Genomic DNA, 9840 nt, shown 5'->3' on the forward strand with positions numbered 1-9840 from the left:
ATAGTAGAACAAATACAAATTGGAAGGGTACGAATTCTGCACTTATAGCTTCGATAGGATTTCTTATAATTTGGATTTGTTATTTTGGTATAAATCTATTAGGAATAGGCTTACATAGTTATGGTTCGTTTACATTAACACCTAAATGATTACATAAAATAAAACCTTCATGAAATGAAGGTTTTTACTTTTATGTTTTATTTGAGAACCCCTTGAACGCCTTCTCAAAGGGTTCTCAAAAATTCGAGATAGATCTAATTATACTTTTTTACTTATTTCTGCATTAATAGAGCAGACGAGTAAAAAAAAGCAAACCTATTTAGGATAATAATTGGATAAGAGAGCCTCTACCCTGTCAACGGATAGGGAGAGAACAAAATCTGGATAAATACCAATTCCTATTACTGGTAAAAAGATACAGATTAAAATAAAGAGTTCTCGTGGTCCAGAATCCACAAAATTTGCGTTTGGAACATTAAATAGCTTGTATCCATAGAACATCTGGCGTAACATAGATAATAAATAAATAGGAGTTAATATCATTCCAATTGCCATTACAAAAGTAATTAGTGTTTTTGGCATTAACAGAAATTTTGGACTAGTAATTAGTCCAAAAAATACTACTAATTCTGCGACAAAACCACTCATTCCTGGTAAGGCAAGAGAAGCCATTGAAAAGCTACTAAACATGGTAAAAATTTTAGGCATTGGGATGGATATTCCCCCCAGTTCTTCGAGATAAACAAGACGCATTCTATCAGAAGCGGTTCCTGCCAAGAAAAAAAGTGTAGCACCAATAAATCCATGGGATAATATTTGTAAAATAGCTCCATTGAGTCCAATGTTGGTTATGGAACCAATTCCTATAATTATGAAACCCATGTGAGATACAGAGGAATAAGCTATTCTTTTTTTGAAATTTCGTTGACCAAGAGAAGTTGAAGCTGCATAGATTATTTGGATCGCTCCTATTATTACTAACCAGGGCGAAAATAGATAATGAGCATGAGGTAACAATTCCATGTTGATCCGAATCAATCCATATGCTCCCATCTTTAATAATATTCCCGCTAAAAGCATACATGTACTATAATGTGCTTCCCCATGGGTATCTGGTAACCACGTATGTAGGGGTATAATCGGCAATTTGACAGCATAAGCAATAAGGAAGCCAAAATATAAAAGTATTTCCAAGGTTGCAGGGTATGATTGATTAATTAATCTTTCCAAATCTAATCCTGGTTCGTTGGAACCATATAAGCCCATACCCAGAACTCCGATTAAGAAAAAAATGGAACCGCCTGCAGTATACAAAATAAACTTTGTAGCTGAATATAGACGCCTCTTCCCCCCCCACATGGATAAAAGTAAGTAAACAGGAATTAATTCTAACTCCCACATGATAAAAAAAAGTAAAAGGTCTCGCGAAGAAAATAATCCTATTTGACCACTATACATTGCGAGCATCAGGAAATAGAATAATCGCGAATTCCGTGTAATTGGCCAAGCTGCTAAAGTAGCTAAAGTAGTGATAAATCCTGTCAATAAAATAGATCCTAATGAAAGTCCATCGATTCCCAATCTCCAGTGGAAATCGAAGACATCTATCCATTTATAATCCTCCTTTAATTGGATTAAGGGATCCTCCAGTTGGAAATGATAACAGAACGCATAAGTCATTAGAAGGAATTCTAATAAACAAATAGATATAGTATACCACCTAACGACTTTGTTTCCCTTATGAGGTAAAAAGAAAATTAATGAACCTGCAAATATCGGCAAAACAACAAGTATTGTTAACCAAGGAAAATAACTCATGATAAAGTGATAAAGACAAGATACGTTTTGACCAGAAAAGCCCGTGCTCGATTATTTCGAGCACAGGCTTCTTCGGTAAAGAGGAATCAGACGATTCGAGTGAAGTTTTTTGTAACGTATCAATAAGATAGAGCCATGCTACGTGTTGTTTCAGGCCCTAAATAAACGCGGACACTTAAAAAATCTGTCGGGCAGGCAGATTCACATCTCTTACAACCCACACAATCTTCGGTTCTCGGCGCGGAAGCAATTTGCTTGGCTTTACATCCATCCCAGGGTATCATTTCTAATACATCTGTTGGACAAGCTCGTACACATTGAGTGCATCCTATACATGTATCGTAAATTTTTACGGAATGTGACATTGGATCTATAAATTTTTCTTTTCAACATAAAATTTTTCGATCTGGTAAAAATGAAATTAGTACTATAATGAGTCATATGTATTGTAGACACCAGACGAAGCAATGGTTTATCCAAACTTCAAAAATAAAAATCTATTTTTTAATCTGTTTGTGAGAAAGCGTGAAGAGAGCCAAGAGACTTTAATTTTGGATTTCAACAATAAGAAATAAGAAAGAATTTTACGAATTGTACAGACGAATTCGAATTAGCCAATAAATTGGCTATCGTCTTTTCAATATAAATTATTGCAATATTCAAATTGCAATATCAATGAATTACAAATACAAAAATTCATTTAAGTGAAAAAGAATACTATGCAATAATCTACTAAAAAAAGCAATAATCTACTAAAAAAAATGGATATTCTCAAATAATACTAAGAAAATAGTATTGATTTCTATTTATTTTAATATGTGCGCCTTTGTTTAGAGGATTCTATGTCTAATTATTCAAAATTCTAATTATTCAATAAATTAGATTGATTGATACGAGTGGATTTCCTATTACGATGGATGGAAGAAAGAATGGATAGTCCAATAGCGGCTTCAGCAGCCGCAAGGGCTATAACAAAAATTGCGAAAATATCTCCTTTTAATTGGCGACTATCAAATAGATCAGAAAATGTTACGAGATTTAGATTAATTGAATTCAGTATAAGTTCAAGACATATTAGAGCTCTAACCATGTTTCGGCTTGTGATCAATCCATAGATACCAATCGAAAATAAATAGACACTCAAAAAAAGTACATGCTCAAACATCATTAACTAACTCCTTATCAATCTCGATTCATTTCAATATGAGGGCAAGAATTGAACCGATTCAATTAATTACAATAGAACAATTACACAACAAAAGAGAAAATAAAGGAGGTATTTGTTGGCAGTAGATGGATTTTACTAAATCAAAATTGTGATTCTTTAGTTATTTATTTTAGATTTGCAATTCTTATAATTTGTACTTTTTCTAAGTTTTCTTATTGCCGAGCCATAGTAATTGCACCTATTAAAGAAACTAGAAGAATTATGGAAATGAGTTCAAACGGAAGATAAAAATCGGTTGCTAAATGAATTCCAATTTGTTGAACATTATTTATGAGACCCTGTTCTACTATTTGGTTTGATCTTGTAGTCCAAAGAATTCCATACCACGACGTATCTGGGATAGTAGTCATTAGCGAAAAAACAATAGTTATACAAACGAGTGAAGTGAACCCATCTCCAATAGTCCAATAATTCTTATCTTTAGACCATTCTGAGCCATTTACGAACATTACAGCGAATATGATCAAGACATTTATGGCTCCCACATAAATAAGAAGTTGTGCGACAGCTACAAAGTAGGAATTTAATAAAAAATAGAATAAGGATATACAAACAAGAACTAATCCCAGCGAAAAGGCAGAATAAATGGGGTTGGTAAGTAATACTACTCCTAGACCCCCTAGTAGAAGAACAAATCCCCCAAATAGCATAAGAATCTCATGTATTGGTCCAGGTAAATCCATTATGGATAAAAAGAAATTAATAGTATAAAATTTTTCATGAACTGACTAAAACTAAAGGATTCAAGGAAGGAAAAAAGGATTTGGGTATTTTTTTGTGTATAAACTGTATAGTTATAAATTATATTATATCACGAAAATCTAGTCTGATTTAAAATAAGAAATAATTTCCAATAAGCAGTAGTTTTTCTTTATAGTTTAATTTTAAAGTTTAATAAAGAATTATTAGATTTTTATAACAAAAAGACAAAATCAAAGTTTAGTAATCAGTAATCGTTCTTGAATTCGAAGATTTTTCTTTGTTTATTTTACTTTCAGACGAATTCCTAATTGTTTGAATTGTGTAATCTCCCATTATGGAGATTGGTAACCGACTTAAAGCAATTTGATTGTAATTCAATTCATGACGATCATAGGTAGAAAGTTCATATTCTTCAGTCATTGATAAACAGCTTGTTGGACAGTACTCAACACAATTGCCACAAAATATACAAACTCCGAAATCAATACTATAATTAAGCAATTGTTTTCTTTTAATATCCTTTTCAAATCTCCAATCCACAACGGGTAAATCTATCGGACATACGCGAACACATACTTCACAAGCAATACATTTATCAAATTCAAAGTGGATTCGCCCTCGGAAACGCTCTGGTGTAATTGATTTTTCATAAGGGTAGTGAATCGTTATAGGTAAACGATTTGTGTGGGATAAGGTAGTTATGAAACTTTGACCTATGTACCTTGTAGCACGTATTGTTTGTTGACCATAACTCATGAACCCAGTTACCATAGGGAACATATTCATTCTAAATATCTATGAAAAAGATATGTTTCTTTCTCTTGTTTGAGAGAGCTTTTGTGTTGAAAATATTCTTACTATTATTGTATTATCTTATTTATAGTGAAACAAGTTGAGAAGAGGTTGTTAATAAGAGATTGCCCAGGGAAATAGGTAAAAGAAATTTCCATCCAAGATTTAATAACTGATCCATTCTCATCCTCGGTAAAGTCCATCTTATTGTGATAGAAATGAAGAGAAATAAATAAGCTTTAGTTAATGTAATAAATATACCCATTGTCATTTCCAAAATTCCAACTGCTTTATTCATTTGGAAAAAATCAAAAAAGGATATATAGGGAATAGAGAAATTCCACCCGCCCAAGTAGAGAACTGTTACAAATAAAGAAGAAACTAATAAATTTAGGTAAGAAACAAGATAAAATAAACCATATTTGATACCGGAATATTCAGTTTGGTAACCTGCTACTAATTCTTCCTCCGCTTCTGGTAAATCAAAGGGTAATCTTTCACATTCTGCCAAAGAAGAAATTAAAAAAACCAGAAAACCTATAGGCTGACGCCAAATATTCCATCCAAAAAAACCGTATTTTGACTGTGCTTCAACTATATCAACTGTACTTGAACTGTTAGATAATCATAGTCGATGATAACATCACAGTTCCCACCGCTATTTCAAAACCGTACATGAAACCTTAGCTTCATACGGCTTCTCTATGATCAGAAAAAAGAAAGGACTGTTTTGTTCCTAGCCCCTGGGGCGTAGATAGAATTAGATAAAATAAAATAAATAGATTTGAAAGTCCTAAATTAGACCAAAGGAATTCCGTCTGCTAGAATAAGAAAAAGCGCTTCCGAATTGATCTCATCCTTTATAATATAATGAAAATTTTTCTTTGTTCAGTAATAACTTAATCTTGGAATAAAACACTTGTTACTTGTTATAGGAATTCAATTAATAAATGGAAAGAGTTGGGTATTAGTTCATGAGCAATTCTGCATGAATATGGATAGAGGAAGGAAATAATGAAAATTTTTTCTAGTGCACTCCATATCTTTTTTACTATTCTTCTTTCCCCAGGGAGGGGGTATTCAAAAAGAAAAAATGGATAAAGGGTTAATTCGTTCTTGATAGCCATTTCCTTAACAAGTGAATGGGAACATACTCTGGATCGGAATCCGAAGAAAGTACTACTTGATAATTTCTACAAATTGCAAGTCCTTATTATGATTCCTTTTATGGGCAAAAATCTCTAATGTTTTAGATTTTCCATTACTAATCCTTTATGTACTTTAGTGTTCCTAACCCTTCACTAACTTTTGGTGGATTCTTCTTATGGATTATTAAGTTATAGTAATAACTAGGAGTATTCTAGTAATGGAATTCCATATCGTGAATCCTTTATTCTTGGCCGCTTCAAGATATGATGACTAATTAAAAAATATCAACCTTGGGATAAAGAGTTTACACTGCTTATGTTTACTTCCACTTTTTTCTTGTACGTAGGAAATGAGATTTTTTCTTTTTACTACAAATTTTTAAGCTGTTTTGTTTCACTCATATAGCTATCTAGTTTAACTTACCAACCCAAATACTAAATAAGAAAAGGAATATAAATAGTTAATGGATTTTATAGGAAAAAGATCTATTTTAACGAATCACACGTAGAGATATTGCTAGCACACAAAAAGTTAATGGTATTTCATAACTAATGGATTGAGCAGCAGCTCGTAGACCGCCTGAAAAAGAATATTTATTATTTGAGCTATATCCTGCCATAAGAAGACCAATAGGAGCTATACTTGAAATGGCAATCCATAAAAAAACACCAATACTAAGATCGGCTAAAACAAAATGATATCCCAAAGGGATAACTAAAAAACTTAATAAAACTGATATGACTGCTATAGAGGGTCCAATGCTAAATAAAGAAATATCTCCTCGGGATGGCAGAATATCTTCTTTTAAAAGTAGCTTAGTCCCATCTGCTATAGCTTGAAGCAGGCCCAGGGGGCCAGCATATTCAGGACCAATACGTTGTTGTATCGACGCAGATATTTCTCTTTCTAACCACACAATTACGAGTACCTCTATTGTTATTCCCAAAAGGAGGGTCAAAATGGGTAGAATCGATATCAGTCCATAGACTTCTTTTAATAATTCCAATTTCGAAAAAGAATTGATAGTTTCTACCTCTACCCTATCTATTATCATTTCAACGATCAACTTCCCCCATAATGATATCTATACTACCTAATATCGTCATGATATCAGCCAATTTCATTTTTTTAACTAGCTGAGGAAGAATTTGCAAATTAATAAACCCGGGTGGACGGATTTTCCATCTCCAGGGGAAAAGGCTATCATCTCCTACTAGATAAATCCCTAATTCACCTTTTGGGGCTTCTACTCTTACATAAAGCTCTTGTCTTGACAATTCAAAATTGGGCGAAGGTTTTTTACCAAGAAATTTATACTCAAAATCATTCCATTCAGAATTCTTTTCTTTCTTAAAGCGTCGGACTTCTAAATTCTCATAAGGTCCTCCAGGAATTTTTTCTACAGCTTGTTGAATTATTTTGATGGATTCCCTCATTTCACCAATTCGTACTAAATAGCGAGCTAACGAATCCCCTTCTTTTTGCCATTGGACTTTCCAATCAAATTGGTTGTAAGACTCATAAGGATCTACTTTACGAAGATCCCATTGTATTCCAGAAGCTCGTAACATCGGTCCCGATAAGCCCCAATTTACTGCTTCTTCTCCGCTAATAAAACCTACTCCTTCAACTCGCTCTAAAAAAATTGGATTCTGTGTAATAAGTTGTTGATATTCAACAACTCCGCGTAAAAAATAATCACAGAAATCTAAACATTTATCGATCCATCCATAAGGTAGATCGGCGGCTACTCCTCCGATGCGAAAGTAATTGTGCATCATTCGCATACCTGTAGCAGCTTCAAATAGATCATATATTAATTCTCTCTCTCTAAAAATATAGAAAAAAGGAGTCTGTGCGCCGAGATCCGCCATAAAAGGTCCAAGCCATAGCAAGTGAGAAGCTATCCGGCTTAATTCTAACATAATTACCCTAATATAGCTGGCTCTTTGTGGTATTTGAATATTCTCCAAGAATTCTGGTGCATTTACTGTTATTGCTTCTGTAAACATAGTAGCTAAATAATCCCACCTTGTTACATAAGGTAAGTATTGTATAATAGTTCGGTTTTCCGCGATTTTTTCCATTCCTCTGTGTAAATAGCCTAATATGGGTTCACAATCAATAACATCCTCACCATCGAGAGTAACGATCAGTCGAAGAACACCATGCATTGATGGGTGTTGAGGGCCCATATTGACTATCATGAGATCTTTTCTTGTAAGCGGTAGACTCATATCCTTTCTTCCTTAATTCATTATTCCATGAAAATGGATTATTCCATGAATTCCTCAAAGCGAGGCTCATCAAAATGAAAAATCTAAGACTACTATAAGACTACTAAAAAAATAATAAAACAAGAAAAAAATTTGAACGATTAAATTACTGCTCCCGAATATTCAACTGACCGATTAATTTCTTATAACGTACTCTATTTTTCTTTGCCAAATAAGCCAGCAAACGTCGACGTTTTCCCAAAAGTCTTCGTAGACCTCTTTCCGATGAAAAATCTTTTTTGTGTAATTCCAAATGTGAAGCAAGTCTCCGTATCTTATTGGTGAAACTGAATACTTGAAATTCAACAGAACCCCTGTTTTCTTCTTTTTCTTCTTTAACCATAAATCCAAAAATTTTTCTACCTCCTTTCTTTTTCATGTATTTTTCTGATCAGGAAAAATACAAAATTATGTCAGTTATTTTGAAGTTATTCTAATCTCGTACACACACAAATTTGCAATTATTCATCTACTACTGGAATTTGGATTTATTTTATCGATGCAAATTGGATTTGGATAGAAGGGTACATTCTTTCTAATATTTTAGATAGAAGAAACATTTCTTCTATCTAAAATATTAGAAAGAATTTTGCTGATTTATTTATTGCTATATGCAATTTATGGAATTGATACACCATTTAATTGATATCATTTAGCAAAATGAAACACAGCATATGCATCCATCTTTTGGCTCGAGAATTTCACGGGATAGAGATATGGTATAAGAAATAGACTATTAAGTAACTCTAAATGAATTGTGGATACATCTGTATCCTTAACATACTGAAACGATTGTCATTATTCGTATCAAACCAATAGCGATTCATACAAGCTAAATCTTCTAATCAATGGTGGGCCAATAATGCATTTTTTTGCATATGTATTAAGACGCTTGGCCTGATTTCGAAATTGTCCAGAGTTTTATATGTTGTTTTCATTGCAAAATGATGGGTCTCCTTCCATAACTTTCCAATTACGAGTACGAGAATTGAAAGACATGAAAATTCTCAATTCTCTACGGCGTCTAGTAGATAGAAACAAGAAAATCAGAAGAATCTTTCTCTCTATTCACTATCATTCCGCGTCTTCGACTTCTATTAGTTTCTTTTCTTCTTTAATGCAATAGCTATAGTTTGATATAAGAATCCATTTCTCAAAGTAATGGAAACCATTCTCTTATAGGAAATGGTTCGAAAATCGCTATTCCACCTTTTAGGTATCGTGAAAAGTGATACCTGTGAAGATCGTGCATTTCAGTCAAATTCAGATCCGTTTTTCGAGTCCATGATATAATATAACCAAATTGGATAGATCTTCCACCTGTTTAGCTAAGAAAGAATAGATACAGAGGTGGATAATAGATCGATATGAAGATCATGAGCTGCCCCATAATGAAATCGCCAGTAGTCGCGAATATCTCCTTCTTCCCTAATCCAAGATTGGAGAAAGAAGATCTAAGAGGGACCTATGGAGAATGTAGTCAGAAATCCATAATAGAGTCCGACCACAACGACCGAATTAATTATCCTCATCGAGAAACTTAGACTACTAAATAGAAAAGATTTGAAAATCATGGCATGGGTCTCCTTTTTTTCTTTCTTTAGAGTTTTCTATATGCACAATTTCTCGATGTTTCGATGAGAATTTCTTGACTTTCCATATATAGAAAGAGATAGACTATAAATGACATCTCTTATGTCAATAAGACCAAAGGGATGGATATTAAATGATAGGAAGTGCTAGGAAGTGAAATAGAATGAAATAGAGCCACTTTGGGCTTCCCTATGAAATGAGGCATGGAACGGAGCCACTACGAAGAAATTATGGGAGTTACGAAAGAAGCTTCGGACTCATATTGTTCATGGGTTGAGAGCG

Source organism: Aegilops tauschii, unplaced genomic scaffold (genome assembly GCF_002575655.3).
Source record: "Aegilops tauschii subsp. strangulata cultivar AL8/78 unplaced genomic scaffold, Aet v6.0 ptg001190l_obj, whole genome shotgun sequence".
Lineage (NCBI taxonomy): Eukaryota > Viridiplantae > Streptophyta > Magnoliopsida > Poales > Poaceae > Aegilops > Aegilops tauschii.